The following is a 20,291-nucleotide window of genomic DNA, read 5'->3' as shown; positions in this document are numbered from 1 at the left end:
CTCTATCATGTCACCCCTAACTCTTCGCCTTTCCAGTGAATGCAACTTAAGCTTTGTTAATCTTTCTTCATATGAAAGATTTCTAATTTGGGGAATTAACTTAGTCATCCTACGCTGGACACGTTCAAGTGAATTTATATCCATTCTATAATATGGCGACCAAAACTGAACTGCATAATCTAAATGGGGCCTAACTAGAGCAAGATATAGCTTGAGAACCACACCAGGTGTCTTGTTACTAACGCTGCGATTAATAAATCCAAGTGTCCGATTTGCCCCATTACGAACATTTATGCATTGATCCTTTTGTTTTAAATTCTTACTAATCATAACTCCCAGATCCCTTTCGCAATCACAACACCATCTAGCTCGTATCTTGTAACTCTATCATCATTACCTAACCTCAGAACTTTACATTTATCAGCATTAAACTGCATCTGCCAATCCTTTGACCATTTCAAAACCCTATCTAGATCAACTTGAAGTGATAGGGAGTCCTCCTCCGAATTAATTTCCCTACCGATTTTCGTATCATCGGCAAATTTGCAAATGTTGCTACTCAAACCTGAATCTAAATCATTTATATATATTATAAACAACAGAGGTCCCAGGACAGAGCCTTGAGGCACTCCACTTACAACATTTTCCCACTCTGACTTGATTCCATTTATACTAACTCTCTGTTTCCTTTGGTATAGCCATGCCCTAATCCAGCTTAATATAGCACCCCCAATACCATGAGACTCTATCTTTTTAATCAGTCTTTCATGTGGCACTGTATCAAAAGCTTTGCTAAAGTCAAGGTATACAACATCGCAATCCTTACCACTATCAACTGCCTCAACAATGCTAGAATAAAAAGATAACAAATTTGTTAAACATGAACGGCCATTTATAAAACCATGTTGCGACTCAATTATTAATTTATGTTTTTCAAGATGAAGACGAATTTTATTTGCTATTATAGATTCGAGTAACTTTCCCACAATAGACGTTAGGCTAATTGGTCGATAGTTAGACGCAAGTGATCTATCTCCTTTCTTAAAAACTGGTATCACATTAGCAACTTTCCAAAACTCTGGCACTCTGCCTGACTCTATTGATTTATTAAATATGGTTGACAGTGGGTCACAAAGCTCCTCTTTGCATTCTTTAAGCACCCTGGCAAACACTTCATCCGGCCCTGGGGATTTGTTTGGTTTGAGTTTTACTATTTGTTTAAGAACATCCTCCCTGGTAACTGTTAAACTCGTCAACCTGTCCTCGTCCCCACCCACATAGACTTGTTCGGCTGAAGGCATATTGTTAAGTTCCTCTTTAGTAAATACAGATACAAAATATTTATTAAAAATACTACTCATCTCTTCATCACTATCTGTTATTTGACCTGTCTCAGTTTTTAATGGACCTATCCTTTCCCTAGTCTTAGTACGATATAACTGAAAAAACCCTTTAGGATTTGTCTTTGCTTGCCCTGCTATGCGAACTTCATAGTTTCTTTTTGCTTTCCTTATCTCTTTTTTAACATTTCTAACCAGTTGTACGAATTCCTGTTCTAAAGTGACCTCCCCATTTTTAATCCTTTTGTACCAAGCTCTCTTTTTACCTATAAGGTTCTTCAAATTCTTTGTTATCCACTTTGGGTCATTAGTATTCGATCTATTCAATTTGTATGGTATACTACGTTCCTGTGCTTTGTTTAGAATATTCTTAAATAAGTTATATATTGAATCCACATCGAAATCCCCATTTAAGTCACCTATCGCTGGGTTCATGTCTCGCTCCAAGACCGGCCCACACCCCATACCCAAGACTTTCCAATCAATTTGACCCAAAAAATTTCTTAGGCTATTAAAATCAGCTTTTCGAAAATTTGGCACTTTAACAGAATTTTCTCCTACTGGTCTATTCCATTCTATGCTAAATCTGATTTCTTTGTGATCACTGCTCCCTAGCTCACTCCCTATTTCGATGTCATTAATTTGCGTTTCCCTGTTAGATTTAACACTAAATCTAAAATATTATTTTCCCGTGTTGGTTCCTTAATGTGTTGCGTAAGAAAGCAATCGTCAATTAATTCTAGAAAATCTTCTGCTTCACTATTCCCTGTTTTGTTCAACCAGTTTATTCCGCTAAAATTAAAGTCACCCATGACATAAATACTGTTAGATCTAGATGCTCTAGATATTTCATCCCATAGATGCTTTGCTTCCATTCTGTCTAAATTTGGTGGCCTATATATTACTCCTATTATAATATTATTAGCTTTTTCGTTTAATTCAATCCAAATAGTTTCTGTGTGTGGCTCTGTTTTGATTCCCTCTTTGAGACTACATTTCAAATTGTCCCTAACATATATGGCTACTCCACCTCCTCGTCTAATATATCTATCTGTGTGAAATAGTTGAAATCCATATATTTGATATTCAGCTAATAGTTCTCTATTTTCTACATTCATCCACGTTTCGGTAAGTGCAATAATATCTATTTTTTCTGTGCAGACAAGAGCATTTAATTCGTTAATTTTATTTCTTAGACTTCTACTGTTAGTGTAATATACCCTAAGTGAATTGTTATTTTGCGGACCTTCTCTTTCCCTGGTCGTTTTGCCAATTCCTTTCTCCCACAAACACATACTTTTATTACCTCCTTCCTCCAAATCAATTCCCATACCTCTATCTACTAACAGTTTAAACCCAAACAAACACCTCTAACCACTTCTTCTAACGAGTTCGCAACAGCAACAACCCCAGCTCTCGATAGATGCACCCCATCACGAGCATACATTTCATTTCTTCCATAGAAGTGTTCCCAGTTGTCTATGAAAGATATTGCATTTGATTTGCAATATCTACCCAGCCGGCAATTGACACCAAGTGCCCTCGATATCCATTCATTTCCCACTCCCTTTCTTGGAAGAATGCCACATATGATCGGGATTCCTCCCTTGCTCCTAACTAACTCTATGGCTGTTTTATACCTCTGAATCAGTTCCTCACTCCTAACTCGACCAACATCATTTCCTCCCACGCTAATGCAAATAATGGGATTGTTCCCATTACCAGCCATAATATCATTCATGTTGTTTATAATATCACCAATGCCAGCTCCGGGATAGCAAACCCTTAACCTGTTCCCCCTATCTCTAGCACAAAACGTTCTATCCAAATACCTTATCTGGGAATCTCCCACAACTAATGTTTGCTTAGGTACTTCCTTTACCCTCTGAGGGGCCTGCGCTTCCTTTCTCTTCGTTGCTTTCCCTTTTGCGCGATCCACAGTCTCTCCACAGCACTCGTCCTCCAAAACGTCAAATGAATTAGAGGTTGCTATGGCGTTTGAAGGCGGCTTTATCAAAGTCTTCTTAAGGCCCCTGTCTTTCACAACTCCCAGACACCAGGTGTCTTGTTACTAACACTTCGATTAATAAATCCCAGTGTCCTATTTGCCTTATTACGAGCATTCATGCATTGATCCTTTTGTTTTAAATTCTTACTAATCATAACTCCCAGATCCCTTTCACAATCCGACTTCGCAATCTCAACACCATCTAGCTCGTATCTTGTAACTATCATCATTACCTAGTCTCAAAACTTTACATTTATCAGCATTAAACTGCATCTGTCAATCTTTTGACCATTTCAAAACCCTATTTAGATCAACTTGAAGTGATAGTGAGTCTTCTTCCGTGTTAATTTCCCTACCTATTTTTGTATCATCTGCAAATTTGCAAATGTTGCTACTCAACATAAGAACACAAGAACACAAGAACAAAGGCAACTGCAGAAGGCCCACTGGCCCATACGAGGCAGCTCCTACCTACAACCACCCAATTAATTTGCCAGTTCCTTTACGACTTGGGACTTAAATCCATTTACACTTTGGGCTTCTGAGTCTTTTAGTTTGTCAATGCTCTTCCTGATTGTGTCGCGTGTAATTGGTATTTCTCTTAATTCATTCTCCTTACCTCCGACAAACATTTGTGTTGGTGATGGGATGTCATTCAAGCTTTCTAGTGTGAACACTGATGTTAGGTATTCATTGAGAGTGTTTGCCGCCCTTTTATGATACAACTTAAAATTGTTAGTCTCATCTTTTATGGGTCCTACGGAGTCAGTTCTTTGTTTGGGTTTTACTTCGTATATACTTGCCCGAAACGCTATGCGTATTAGTGGCTTTAGGTATTGTATTTTAAATTTTAAAATTTTGCCCCGAGGTGCGAGTTTATTGGGAGTACTTAGCTGTATCATTAGCAAGGTAATTAACTATAGTTTGCTGTCCTCCGTCCTTTAACAAATCCATTGATCCCTCCCCTAACCTGCCTATTTTGTGCAATAGTCGGTTTAGGATGATCCTTTCAAGCATCTTCCAAGTGCATTACATGAGACTGATAGGTCTATAATTGCCAGGGTCATTGGGTTTCGGTATTGGGACCATTATTGCATGTTTCCATTGTGTGGGCAACACTCCACATAGGAATGACTTGTTAAACAGGTGGAGTAGTGGATTGCCAGACACTTCACACAGTGCATTGAGTATGTCGTAGGTGACGCCATCTTCACCAGGTGCTGTACTTTTACCCTTTTCATAGCCCCCTTTACTTCCTTGGCTGTAATTGGTTCCCCATACTCGTCATCACTAGATTGTGCTCTTGTTATCCTAATCCTTCTGTCATTATGTCGGAGGAGCTGTTCCCTGCTTACTTCTGCAGGGAGGGAGGAGGATGATGCTGCATCACTCCACTTGTGAATTAGTTCTTCAGCCTTACCCTGGGGGTCGTTGTGAGCCGCAGGCCGGGCTCTGCTCCCCTTAGCTACCTTAATTTTTGCCCACACTTGTCTTGCAGACGTTTCTCTTCCAATAGAGCTAGTGAACTCTAGTCAATGTCTTTCCCTTTGTAACTCATCTGCAATGTATGTACCTTTACCTGACTAAAAAATCTAATCTAAATCTATATCTAATCTATATGCTTAGATATATACAAATGAGAGACTAATAGAGCGAAACCTTTAAAATACTGAACAATTTGGAGGATATTGATTCATACAATTTCTTCAAAAGGTCAGATGTAACATGAACAAGGAGCAAAGGTTTCAAGCTCAACAAGCCACAGTGTAGGAGTGACAACAAATGCTTTTTAACCCATACGATTATGATCATGGCAATAAGGTTTCTAAAACAGTAGGCATTCTTCCAAAGCCAGACACTGTACTATGTTCCTCGCCCTAACCTAGTCACTCAGTATTATTCACTCATTTATCTATGTCTTGTCTATTTATGTCTTAAAGGTTACAAGACGTACATTAGTCAATACAATTGGTGCTTAAAATGTTAAGGATCTCTTGTGAAACACGGGTATTAATAAAAAAATTTATTATGTAAAATAAATAAAAAAGGCCCAAGGGCCATGAAGTAACAAGAATGCAAGGCCGGCACAAGCTGGCGTAAATAGAGAAGACGGAAGATTCTTCATATTAAAAGACCCTGCTTCTCCAAGATGGCAGTCACACCCTGCTTGCCCTGGACAATCACCATATGGAGAAGGACTGTTTACTGTGAAGGGAAGTCCACAAATGCAATGACAGCATGAGTCAGTCTTGAAGGGTAAACGATGATGGCACCCTCACAGTAACACAAAAGCCGAGCAAGCCCAGTGAGGGAGACCTGTTGATGGGAAAGGAGGAGAATCATTAGTCACAACAAAATCCACATAGAAACAAAGGAGAGAAAAAAAATAAAGTGGATGTCTTCTTTTTGTATAGACATAATAAATATTGCCATTTGGCTATGTATTTATATGATATATAATAGAATACAGCATAAAACAAAATAAGAGGGGTGATAGGAGAAGAAAAGATTAGTGTTCAGTGAGAATCCACAAGGTCTTCTCTGAATACTCTATTTTCTTCAAGGCTGTGGGTCCCTACAATTGCACCAGAGGTGGTACACACCCCTATTATTATTTAAACAGGTGAGTACACACACGGTGTTAGCAAACTTAGCCTCCAAACACACACACACACATGGTATCAGCAAGCTTAGCCTCCAAACACACACACACATGGTATCAGCAAGCTTAGCCTCCAAATACACACATGGTATCAGCAAGCTTAGCCTCTAAACACACACACACACACACAAACGGTATCAGCAAGCTTAGCCTCCAAACACACACACACACACACACACACACATACATGGTATCAGCAAGCTTAGCCTCCAAACACAGACACACACGGTATCAGCAAGCTTAGCCTCCAAACACACACACACACATGGTATCAGCAAGCTTAGCCTCCAAACACACACACACACATGGTATCAGCAAGCTTAGCCTCCAAACACACACACACACACACACATGGTATCAGCCAGCTTAGCCTCCAAACACACACACACATGGTATCAGCAAGCTTAGCCTCCAAACACACACACACAGAAAATGGGGACATTGAAACAGTTGATAAACTTGATTTCAAGAGAGAGAGGTCACTATGGGGAACTTCAAATTTTTTTTAATAAGTAATTAGGCAGACTTGTTGCTAGACAGGGAAGTAAATTAAATGTATGCCAAATTTTGCAAAATATACAATGAAGGCACACAAACATTCATACCAAAACAGAGATGCAGGGCCAGAAAACAGGATTGGTTCAACAGAAATTGAGAGAGGGCCACAGACCAAAAGACACAAAAATGGAATGAAAGACATTGAAAAACTACAAGCAGATGTCAACAAAGTTTTCGATTGGGCAGCAGAAAATAACATGATGTTTAACAGTGATAAATTTCAGGTATGGCAAAAATGAGGATCTGAAACATAATACAGGGTACAAAACACAATCGAATCTTCCCATAGTAGAAAAACAGCATGTCAAGGATTTGGGAATAATGATGTCCGACGATCTAATGTTTAGGGAGCATAACCAAGCAAATATTGCGTCGGCCAGAAAAATGATCGGATGGATTATGAGAACTTTCAAATCCAGGGATCCCATCACAATGGTTGTACTCTTCAAGTCACTTATGTTGTCCCGTCTCGAGTACTGCTCAGTATTCACTTTCCCCTTCAGAGCACGGTTGCACGGTTGTTCCTGCCGGAACAACCGTGGACATCTTCAGAAGAAAACTGGACTGTTTTCTAAGAGAAGTTCCGGATCAGCCGGGATGTTGTGGGTATGTGGCCCTGCGGGCCGCTCCAAGCAACAGCCTGGTGGACCAAACTCTCACAAGTCGAGCCTGGCCTCGGGCCGGGCTTGGGGAGTAGAAGAGCAGAACCCCATCAAGCAGATATCAAAATAGAAAGAAGCCAAACCCCCAATCATACCAGCGATACAAAGATGCGAGAAACAACTATACAGCAGTAAGGGAAGAGGCAGAAAGAAATTTTTAAAAAGGGATAATGGATAAATGTAAAACAGAACTGGGCCTATTCTACAAATTCATAAACAACAAATTGCAGGTAAAGGATAATATCCAGAGGTTGAAAATAGGAAACAGATTCACAGAAAATGATAATGCAATGTGTGAAACATTAAACCAAAAGTTCCAAAGTGTGTTTATACAAAATGAAATCTTAAGAGAACCAGACACAATAAGAATTTCTGAGAACATCATAGAGCGTATAGAGGTGTCTAGAGATGAAGTGGAAAATATGCTAAAGTAGCTAAGTAAGAACAAAGCAGTTGGTCCAGATGGAGTTTCACCATGGGTTCTGAGAGAATGTGCATCTGAGCTCAGCCTTCCACTTCACCTGATCTTTCAGGCATCCCTGTGTACAGGAGTCATAGCAAACATGTGGAAAAAGGCTAACATAGTTCCAATCTACAAAAGTGGCAACAGGGAAGACCCCACCTCTCTCAGTTATAGACCTGAATCATTGACAAGTGTAACAGTGAAAGGATTGAAAACAAAAAAAAAATAATAAAAACTAAATGGGTAGAACACCTTGAGAGAAATTATATAATATCACACAGACAGTATTGTTTTCGATCTGGAAGATCCTGTGTATCGAATTTACTCAGTTTCTATGATTGAGCCACAGAGATTTTAAAGGAAAAAGGTAGTTGGGTTGACTGCATCTATCTAGACATAAAAAAGGCTTTCGACAGAGTTCCACATTAGAGGTTGTTCTGGAAACTAGAAAATTTTGGATGGGTGACAGGTAAGCTTCTTACATGGATGAAAAATTTTCTGACTGATAGAAAAATGAGGGCAGTAATCAGAGGCAATCGGACTGGAGAAGTGTCACAAGTGGAGTACCACAGTACATGCACCAGAAATGTTCATTGTCTACATAAATGATCTACCAGTTGGAATACAGAATTATATAAACATGTTTGCTGATGATGCTAAGATAATGGGATGGATAAGAAATTTAGATGATTGTCATGCCCTTCAAGAAGACCTGGACAAAATAAGTATATGGAGCACCACTTGGCAAATGAAATTTAATGTGAATAAATGCCATGTTATGGAATGTGGAATAGAACATAGATCCCACACAACCTACAAATTATGTGAGAAATCTTTATATAATTCTGATAAAAGAAAGAGGTCTAGGGTTGATTCTAGATAGAAACACACACAAACAGCCTGCCTATTATTCAAGGCCTTCTCTGAGTACTCTCTATTTTCTTCTCTGAGGCTATGGGTCCCTAATCTTGCACCAGAGGTGGTACAACTTTTAAGTTTTTAACTACTGCACTGAGCACCTGATTTTGGCAAAGACTTCTTAGTGCAATTGTCAAGGACATAGTTCTGGTATTTTTTTGTTTATAAATATTCAGGTATAGTTAATGTCAAAATGTTTCAAAACTCAGCAATTTATATTTCAAAACAAAAAAAGTAATGAAAACATTACAAAACATTAAAATATAGCCTAATTAATTCATTAATAAAATAGCACAACTCTCAGAATGTCTAAAGGTGCTTTGAGCAATGAAGTAGTTAATTTTATATATATAATATTATATATATAATATATATTTACCTGTGACTACTGCTTAGCAAAAATTTGATCTCTGTGAAAATTGGTCTCGTCATTGCTAGGAGATATTTTAAGACCATGATTTGCTGTGGATGGCACTGTAGTCTTCAAGTCATCAATCTAAAAATAGAGGTAATCTTTTAAAATGTAAATTTTGTATAAAAAAATGCAAAAATAAATTGCAAGAATAATATGAAGTTATTATACAATTTTTTTTTAATTATTTAAATATTTGTGAGACATTATTAAGAAATGTATGAAGTACAGATTCTCCAAGACCTGATATGTATCTGCTTATGTTCCACCACATTACATTCAGGGCTGAAGAGAAAACACAGCCAGTAAGGTAATGATCACTTAGGATGGACTGGGATGCTACATGTAGGTTGGGGCTAAGCTGTGTGAGGCTAGGATGCCCAGCCTGCCTTGTCTAGGCTGGGCTGGGCTAGGCAACACTAGGAAGGAGTCAACAAATCTCTGGAGTGCCTTACTTTTCCTGATATCCTTAAAAAAGCAAGAATGATGCCATTTTATAAAGGAGGCGAGACAGCAGACATAAACAATTAAAGAAAAATATCAAATCTACTTATACTTTCAAAAATATTTGATTTTTTTTTTACAAACATCTCTTCCTACTTTGTAAAATTCAACATGAATACAAACACACACACACATCCCTAGGAAGCAGCCCATAGCAGCTGTCTAACTCCCAGGTACTTATTTACTGTTAGGTGAACCAGATATAGAGAATAACCACAAAATCTTGTAAAGCCACTAGTACACGCAGCATTTCAGGCAGGATATATAATATTAATATTATATATATATATATATATATATATATATATATATATATATATATATATATATATATATATATATATATATATATATATATATATATATATATATATATATATATATATATATATATATATATATATATTTTATTAAATATGACCGAAAAAGTAAGATTAATAATTCTAACACGAATTTTCTCAATCTTTCGTACATTATGCTTCACTGTTGGAGGTAAATCAAAAATCACTTCTCCAAAATTCATTTTTATTTCTAGTCTGACGCGACACGGGCGCGTTTCGTAAAACTTATTACATTTTCAAAGACTTCACAAATACACAACTGATTAGAACTTGCGTTTCCCTGATTTTATATCTACATTTGAGTGAGGTGGGAAGGGTGATGTGGCATTACATTTGAGTAAGGTGGGAAGGATGATGTGGCATTAGAGGATATTAATAGGGTATTAAAAGTATCAACACAAGACAGAACACGAAACAATGGATATTGAATAGAAGTGTTTGTAGAAAGCCTATTGGTCCATATTTCTTGATGCTTCTATATTGGAGCGGAGTCTTGAGGTGGGTAGAATATAGTTGTGCAATAATTGGCTGTTGATTGCTGGTGTTGACTTCTTGATGTGTAGTGCCTCGCAAACGTCGAGCCGCCTGCTATCGCTGTATCTATCGATGATTTCTGTGTTGTTTAACAACAACAACACAGAAACAACAGTAAACAACACAGAAACAAAGTAAACAACACAGAAATCATCGATAGATACAGCGATAGCAGGCGGCTCGACGTTTGCGAGGCACTACACATCAAGAAGTCAACACCAGCAATCAACAGCCAATTATTGCACAACTATATTCTACCCACCTCAAGACTCCGCTCCAATATAGAAGCATCAAGAAATATGGACCAATAGGCTTTCTACAAACACTTCTATTCAATATCCATTGTTTCGTGTTCTGTCTTGTGTTGATACTTTTAATACCCTATTAATATCCTCTAATGCCACATCATCCTTCCCACCTTACTCAAATGTAATGCCACATCACCCTTCCCACCTCACTCAAATGTAGATATAAAATCAGGGAAACGCAAGTTCTAATCAGTTGTGTATTTGTGAAGTCTTTGAAAATGTAATAAGTTTTACGAAACGCGCCCGTGTCGCGTCAGACTAGAAATAAAAATGAATTTTGGAGAAGTGATTTTTGATTTACCTCCAACAGTGAAGCATAATGTACGAAAGATTGAGAAAATTCGTGTTAGAATTATTAATCTTACTTTTTCGGTCATATTTAATAAAATATGTCTACAGGAAAGACTGCTACCAAAATATACTAATATATATATATATATATATATATATATAACTGAAAACTCACACCCCAGAAGTGACTCGAACCCATATGCTATGCCCAAGATTACCATCCGAGTGCCAGCGGGGAAGTGGGTCAAATAGCCTCGGCTATCACTTCCTTATGTCTGGTCGTGATGGTCAAGCGGATTAAGGCGTCCCTGTACATACCAGTTGCGTTGCTCCTGGCAGTATTGGGTTCGAGTCACTTCTGGGGTGTGAGTTTTCAGTTGCATATTGTCCTGGGGACCATTCAGGCTTGTTCGCATTTGTGTTCCTCACGTGTTGCCCCAAAAATGAGGTGATTTGATAAAATGCTATGCCCAAGATTACCATCCGAGTGCCAGCGGGGAAGTGGGTCAAATAGCCTCGGCTATCACTTCCTTATGTCTGGTCGTGATGGTCAAGCGGATTAAGGCGTCCCTGTACATACCAGTTGCGTTGCTCCTGGCAGTATGGGTTCGAGTCACTTCTGGGGTGTGAGTTTTCAGTTGCATATTGTCCTGGGGACCATTCAGGCTTGTTCGCATATATATATATATATATACATATATATATATATATATATATATATATATATATATATATATATATATGAATACATACATACGGGACAAAGAGCCAGAGCTCAACCACCGCAAGCACAACTAGGTGAGTACACACACACACACATTATATATATATATATATATATATATATATATATATATATATATATATATATATATATAGTGCGAAATAACCGAAATACCCGAAATATATATATATATATATATATATATATATATATATATATATATATATATATATATATATATATATATATATATATATATATATATATATATATATATATATATATGAAATAAACCGAAATAACCGAAATATATATATATATAGTGCGAAATAACCTCCACCAACCAGCACATAATAGAGCAAATAAAGGTTGTTTTGCCTGACATTCATACAACCAACCCTGAGGACAGCACACTCCTAGGTGCTCCTCTTGGAAGGAATGCCATCGACGGGGTCCTTGGTAAGAAGATCACTGACCTGAAGAGGATGAACGAGAGGATTGAAGACATCGATGCTCATGATGCACTTTACCTCATCACCAGATGCTTGTCCCTTCCCAGGCTGACCTACTTTCTAAGATGTTCGCCATCTTTCAACAATATTAAATTAGAAGAGTATGACAGCTTGCTGAAATCAACACTAGAAAAAGCCCTCAATCTTTCCCTCAGCGACTCACAGTGGAAACAGGCCTCCCTTCCTGTCAGACTCGGGGGCCTTGGCGTGCGCACAGCAACACAAATTGCTGTACCAGCATTCCTGTCCTCTTCAGTGGGGTCTGACAACCTGGTGAAGGAAATCCTACCTGAGCACCTAGTTCAACAGGCAGGGGTGCATGATCCCAGCTTCACAGACTGCACAACCAAATGGGTCTCTCTCGCAGGACCAGCACCCCAACCACCGCCTTCTGAAGCCCATAAGCAATCCAGCTGGGATCGCCCCATTGCCGACCAAGAAGCTGCAACTTTGCTAGAAGCTGCGACGACACCACATGACACTGCCCGACTTAGAGCTGTAGCAGCTCCCCATGCAGGTGATTTCCTATTAGCAACCCCAATGTCAGCAACTGGCACCCGTCTCACACCGCAGGCCCTCCGAATTGCCGTGGCTCTTCGCCTAGCTGCCCCAATCCACACCGAATACAGGTGTATTTGCGGCGAGGCAGAGGCCGACAGATATGGACGGCATGGCCTTCTTTGCCAAAGGACCGGAGGATGGCATGCAAGACACGGCGAGGTTAATGACATTATTAAGAGAAGCCTTACCACAGCCGGTTGTCCAGCAGAGAGAGAGCCCCGTTACCTAATGTCCCGCAACTCTGATGAGCCTGTCGGTCGCCCAGACGGAATTACGGTGAACCCCTGGAAGAATTGTAGACAGTTGGTGTGGGACTACACTTGCGTTTCAACTTTAGCCAATACCTATGTTGACTTCAGTGCTACACAAGCAGGAGGAGCTGCCAATCACCGGGAAGCGGCCAAGTCACGTAAATACAGAGACCTTGAGCACCACTACAATTTTGTCCCCATTGCCTCAGAGACGCTTGGTGCCTGGGGTAAAAGTGCTGCTAGCTTTTTAAAGGAGTTTGGGTCTAAGCTAATCGAAACAACTAGAGACCCCAGAGCTGCCAGTTTTCTTTTTCAGCGCCTTAGTGTGGCAATCCAGAGAGGAAATGCTCACTGCATCCATGGTTCGTGCCCGCCATCTGAGGAGCTGGAGGAGCTATTCAACTTATGACAAGCAGCCTTGTACCCTGTATGTAATCAATATTGTAACTTTTTTTGTGTAATGACATTTTCAAATAAAGTTAGATAAATATACACACTTAACAAAAGAATAGGGGTGGTAGGAGAAGAAAATATCAAAGTGTTCAGTGAGGATCCAAAAGGTCTTCTCTGAGTACTCTTTATTTTCTTCTCTGAGGCTATGGGTCCCTACATTTGCACCAGAGGTGGTACCAATAAAAAAAAAAAAAAAAAAAAAAAAATATATATATATATATATATATATATATATATATATATATATATATATATATATATATATATATATATTATATATATATATATATATATATATATATATATATATATATATATATATATATATATATATATATATATATATATATATATATATATATATATATATATATGAGTGTCAGACGATGGAGGAATGATTTTTTTTTAATTTAATTTATATAAAAAATTATTCCTTCTGAAGATGTATTAATATATGAAAGTACTTAAGGAAATTCCTGTTTCAATTCTTCCTCCGTGGTCTGACACTGTCACATTTTTCATCAAGTGTTAATTTTTGTGATTTACAGACACGTGGCATGTTTACACACACATTATTTATATTATATATATATATATATATATATATATATATATATATATATATATATATATATATATATATATATATATATATATATATATATATATATATATATATATATATATATATATATATATATATGTCGTACCTAATAGCCAGAACGCACTTCTCTGCCTACTATGCAAGGCCCGATTTGCCTAATAAGCCAAGTTTTCATGAATTAATTGTTTTTCGACTACCTAACCAAACGTAACCTAACTTTTTCAGCTACCTAACCTAACCTAAAAAGATAGGTTAGGTTAGGTTAGGTTAGGTAGGGTTGGTTAGGTTTGGTCATATATCTACGTTAATTTTAACTCCAATAAAAAAATATTGACCTCATACATAATGAAATGGGTAGCTTTATCATCTCATAAGAAAAAAAATTGAGAAAATATAATAATTCAGGAAAACTTGGCTTATTAGGGAAATCAGGCCTTGCATAGTAGGCCGAGAAGTGCGTTCTGGCAACAAGGTACGACATATATATATATATATATATATATATATATATATATATATATATATATATATGTCGTACCTAATAGCCAGAACGCACTTCTCAGCCTACTATTCAAGGCCCGATTTGCCTAATAAGCCAAGTTTTCATGAATTAATGTTTTTTCGTCTACCTAACCTAACCTAGCTTTTTTTGGCTACCTAACCTAACCTTACCTATAAATATAGGTTAGGTTAGGTTAGGTAGGGTTGGTTAGGTTCGGTCATATATCTACGTTAATTTTAACTCCAATAAAAAAAAATTGACCTCATACATAGAGAAAAGGGTTGCTTTATCATTTCATAAGAAAAAAATTATAGTAAATATAATAATTCAGGAAAACTAGGCTTATTAGGCAAATCGGGCCTTGAATAGTAGGCTGAGAAGTGAGTTCTGGCTACTAGGTACGACATATATATATATATATATATATATATATATATATATATATATATATATATATATATATATATATATATATATATGTCGTACCTAGTAGCCAGAACGCACTTCTCAGCCTACTATGCAAGGCCCGATTTGCCTAATAAGCCAAGTTTTCATGAATTAATTGTTTTTCGACTACCTAACCTACCTAACCTAACCTAACCTAACTTTTTCGGCTACCTAACCTAACCTAACCTATAAAGATAGGTTAGGTTAGGTTAGGTAGGGCTGGTTAGGTTCAGTCACATATCTACGTTAATTTTAACTCCAATAAAAAAAAATTGACCTCATACATAATGAAATGGGTAGCTTTATCATTTCATAAGAAAAAAATTATAGAAAATATATTAATTCATGAAAACTTTGCTTATTAGGCAAATCGGGCCTTGCATAGTAGGCCGAGATGTGCGTTCTGGCTACTAGGTACGACATATACCTCCTCCTCCACACACCCAGCTGATGCCTCCACACCCAGCCGCGGCCTCCACACCCAGCTGATGCCGCCACACCCAGCCGCGGCCTCGACACCCAGCTGATGCCTCCACACCCAGCCGCGGCCTCCACACCCAGCTGATGCCTCCACACCCGGCCGCGGCCTCCACACCCAGCTGATGCCGCCACACCCAGCTGATGCCTCCACACCCAGTTGATGCCTCCACACCCAGCCGCGGCCTCCACACCCAGTTGCTGGCTCCACACCCAGTTGCTGGCTCCACACCCAGTTGATGCCTCCACACCCAGTTGCTGGCTCCACACCCAGTTGATGCCTCCACACCCAGTTGCTGGCTCCACACCCAGTTGTTGGCTCCACACCCAGTTGCTTGGCCATGACCCAGTGTGTTTGCCCCCCTCTATAGAATAATGCACAGTTTAACTCGGCCAACCGAGTTGAAATGGAAGGGGTCCCAGCGGTCGGGCAGGACTCCACAAGCCTTGAGGTGCCAACAACTGCTCCTAAAAGAGGTTTTTGCCGAGTATGCAACAAAAACACCGCCATAAACTCCATCGGTGGTGTTATCCGCTTTCACACCTTCAACGAGGAAAGATGCAGTGGTTCCCACCAGCTTCCGAAGGGAAGCAATGGCCAGCTGCCATTAACAGTTAGGGAAGAGACTCCCATTAACCTAATCTCATCTGAGAACCTCACCCAAGCGATCATAGCGACGTCTGCTAGAACATTACCACACATCCCAAAAGCAGCCCGCCCAAATGCAGCAGCCAAACTTTGTAATCTTCTGAAAAGGGTCAATGATGCACCGGAAAACATTCAAGCGTGGCATAATGTCCTTCTGTTTGGCAATGTATGCCTCACCGTCCCTCCAAGGAGGGACAAATCACTTGCTTCCTCGGTCCTGAGGGCGATAAATGAATACCCAAGGGGGGACAACCTAGTTCGCCTGCCTCTCCGAGCAAAACACATCCACCGCAGAAATGGTAACAACAACATACCGGAAACGTACAAAATCAGAGCACAAATCACCAAGAAAATTGAAGAGGGAAATACCGCAAGTGCTATTAGAGTCCTCACCAGTGACGAGAAAATTGCTCCTCGAAACTCAGCCACAGCACGGGCCCTGCAAAGCAAGCACCCACCCAGAGCCCCTCAAGGCGACAACATCGTTCCGCCATCAGCCGACACCATTTCAGACCCATTAACCGTTGGTGAATCTGAGGTCTACAAAGCAGCCCTTTCTTTTCCACCTGGGTCAGCAGGCGGCTTTACAGGGTTAAAACCTCAACATATCAAGCAAATGTTAAATCCTGCGGTTGGTGATGCTGCACAAGATCTTCTTATGGAACTCACAAGGTTCGTCAACATGTGTCTGGCTGGTGAGATACCTGAGGTCATCAGGCCTCTCTTTTTTGGTGCCTCCCTCTGTGCTCTCAAAAAGAAGGACGAAGGAATCAGGCCAATCGCTGTTGGCAACACTCTCCGACGCCTGATTGCCAAGGCTGCTACGAGGGTTGTCAGCCAGCAAGCGGCTGAATTGCTGAAACCAATCCAGCTAGGATTTGGAATCCCCCAAGGCTGTGAAGCGGCTGCCCATGCAGCACGAGCATACATCACAAACATTTCTGATGAAAAGGCCCTGCTCAAACTGGACTTTAAGAATGCCTTCAACATGGTAAGAAGAGATGCAGTACTTTGTGCCGTACATCGCCATTTCCGGCCCCTCTACCCGTTCATACTCTCGTGCTACAGTGGCGAGTCAAAACTGCTCTTTGGTGAACATGAAATCAGATCATGTGAAGGTGTTCAGCAAGGTGATCCTCTTGCTCCCCTTCTTTTCTGCTTAGTCTTAAAAGAAATCACCGAAAGCTTGTCCAGCGAGTTCAACATCTGGTTTTTGGATGATGGCACTATAGCTGGCACCGTAGACCACCTCTTGTCAGATATCAGGAAAATAAGGGAGCAAGAAGTAAGCCTGGGTCTCGTCCTGAACCCTTCCAAGTGTGAAGTAGTCTCCTCCAACCCAGACATCGTAGCTAGAATAAGGTCTGCCTTGCCTGGAGCCCATGTCATTAGGGCCGAGAACAGCACCCTCCTTGGAGCTCCCCTCGGGTCTAACGCCATTGAGGAGATCCTCGACAAGAAAATCGCAGACCTTAGGAGGATGGAAGACAGAATAGGTGACATCGATGCCCACGATGCTTTTTATCTCCTCACCAAATGCCTATCCCTTCCGAGGCTAACCTACTTTCTGAGGTGCGCCCCATCTTACAACAACCCAAAGCTTGACGAGTATGACCTCCTACTGAAGACCATGCTGGAAAAAGTTGTTAACCTCTCTCTCAACGAATGCCAGTGGAAACAAGCCACTCTTCCTGTCAGGCTCGGTGGCTTGGGTGTCCGCACCGCCACCCAAATTGCAGTCCCAGCCTTCCTGTCTTCCTCCTCAGCATCAGATGACCTGGTTAAGGAAATTCTACCTGACACCCTGAGTGATGTAGCGGGGATACAGGACCCCCACTACACGGAATGTGACACGAAATGGGGTGCCATGACAGACCCAGCACTCAGACCAGCCATGCCGAAAGCCAAGAAACAATCCAGTTGGGACAGCCCCATTGTAGACAAAGAAGCCACAGCTTTGCTGGAGGCAGCAACAACCCCCAGTGATCGTGCACGCCTCACAGCTGTGCAGGCTCCCCATGCAGGGGACTTCCTTCTGGCAGTCCCTATGTCTGCGACAGGCACACGTCTTGATCCGCAGGAGCTCCGTATTGCAGTCGCTCTCCGCCTTGCTGCCCCTATCCACACTGTTCACAGGTGTATTTGCGGCGAGGCAGATGCTGACGAATATGGATTGCATGGCCTGCACTGTGGAAAATCGGGTGGTTGGCACACTAGACACGACGAAGTCAACGACATCATTAAAAGAAGCCTTGCCTCTGCTCAGTGTCCAGCGGAGAGAGAGCCCCGCAACCTACTGAACCGTGACTCTGTTAGCTTTGCCGGCCGACCAGACGGAATCACACTGCGTCCGTGGAAGGGTGGCAGGCAGTTAGCATGGGACTATACTTGCGTATCCACCCTGGCAACGACATACATCACCCTCTCTGCCGGCACGGCAGGAGCCGCAGCGACACACAGAGAAAAACAAAAGTCAGTCAAGTACAGGCAATTAGATCAAAGGTACAATTTCGTTCCAATAGGGTCTGAGACCCTAGGCCCATGGGGTGAGAGTGCAAGAAGGTTTCTTAAGGATCTTGGTTCCAAGCTCATTGACACCACAAGAGACCCTAGAGCAGCAAGTTTTCTCTTTCAGCGCCTCAGTGTCGCGATCCAGAGGGGAAATGCCCGCTGCATCCTCGGTTCCTGCCCGGCGTCGGAGGAGTTCGAGGAAATCTACAGCCTCTAGGAAGCGAACTTTTTCTTGTGTCCTCTTAATGTTCATTTTTTGTATAAAATCAGATATGTAACTGTATAACCTTGCATAATAAAGTGTACATCATAATAATAAAAAAAAAAGGGGGTGGTAGGAGAAGTGAACACTCTTTCGTATTCAGAGTTAAATGTCAAGTTTTTCCCTGAGTGCTCTGTGTTCCCTTCTCTGAGGCTGTGGGTCCCTATAATTACACCAGTGGTGGTACCCCCCTATATATATATATATATTTATATATATATATATATATATATATATATATATATGGAACCCTGAACCCTATAAGTGGAGGGTTCCTACAAACTCAACCAGAGGTGGTACCCTCTATATATTAATAAAAAGGCAAGGCTATGCTAAATCTAGGCAGGGATTGGCTTGGCTAAGCTGGTCAGGGCTTGGCTAGGGTAGGAAGGACTGGTCATGTTTAAAAGCAAGGCAGGGTTAGGCTAGGCAAGACTAGGTAAGGGTATACTGGGATAGGCTTGGCTACGGTAGGCTAGGAAGAGGTAAACTAGGATAAGCAAGGCTGTGCAAGCACTATGCACAGCTAGAATGAACTATGCTAAGATGGTTTAAGCTGGGCTAGGTTAAGATAAGCTGAGTCATGCAGGGCCCCGATTGACCAGTGGAGTCTAATAGTCTAACCTTCTAGCTAGTTTGCTGACCTAAGAGTGTAAATGCCTAGCCCCTAACCTGAGATATATACAAGAGTTGTTACATTCTTGTACAGCCACTAGTACGAGTAGCGTTTCGGGCAGGTCCCTGGAATACGATCCCCGCCGCGAAGAATCGTTGTTTCATCCAAGTACACATTTTACTGTTGCGTTAAACAGAGGCTACAGTTAAGGAATTGCGCCCAGTAAATCCTCCCCGGCCAGGATACGAACCCATGACATGGCGCTCGCGGAACGCCAGGCGAGTGTCCTACCACTACACCACCTGCTGCAATATTATTATAAAAGAAATATTACTTATTATAATCGTAAATACTAAATACCTGTTGTGTTGATTTAGGGGCGACGACGATCGTGGGATCGGATGCGAGCCACAGGTGGCCTACACCATGCTTTCTAAGGCGTCCCTCTCATAACAAAAACAAATCTGTGCATTCATACACAAACAGAGATCCCGTGGTTATGCGAATACTTGCAATTCTTTTACTTAAAATAATAACAATTAGATTAATAATAATTAACATAATTTTTACTCAAGATTCATAAAAATCATTAATACTATTTTAAAAGAAGATTTATAAGACATCTAAAAACAGATATACAGACTTTGTGTGATATTTATTTCAACATTATATATTAATAGAATGTTGTAACTATTATTTTTAAATATTAGGTAGTTTCCAG

General features: G+C 40.3%; 1 long non-coding RNA gene across 1 annotated transcript; it reads right to left on the bottom strand.

The window, feature by feature from the left end:
- Positions 1 to 5,422: 5,422 nt before the first annotated feature.
- LOC138356488 (uncharacterized) lies at positions 5,423 to 20,009 on the bottom strand. Its single transcript, XR_011224472.1, has 3 exons — positions 19,931 to 20,009; positions 8,991 to 9,107; positions 5,423 to 5,664 (listed from the first exon to the last, which is right to left on the bottom strand). It is a non-coding gene; the product is annotated as an uncharacterized lncRNA (long non-coding RNA).
- Positions 20,010 to 20,291: the final 282 nt, after the last annotated feature.

The sequence above is a fragment of the Procambarus clarkii genome, chromosome 72, assembly GCF_040958095.1.
Source record: "Procambarus clarkii isolate CNS0578487 chromosome 72, FALCON_Pclarkii_2.0, whole genome shotgun sequence".
Classification (NCBI taxonomy): domain Eukaryota; kingdom Metazoa; phylum Arthropoda; class Malacostraca; order Decapoda; family Cambaridae; genus Procambarus; species Procambarus clarkii.
This window is presented reverse-complemented; position numbering and strand designations above follow the sequence as displayed.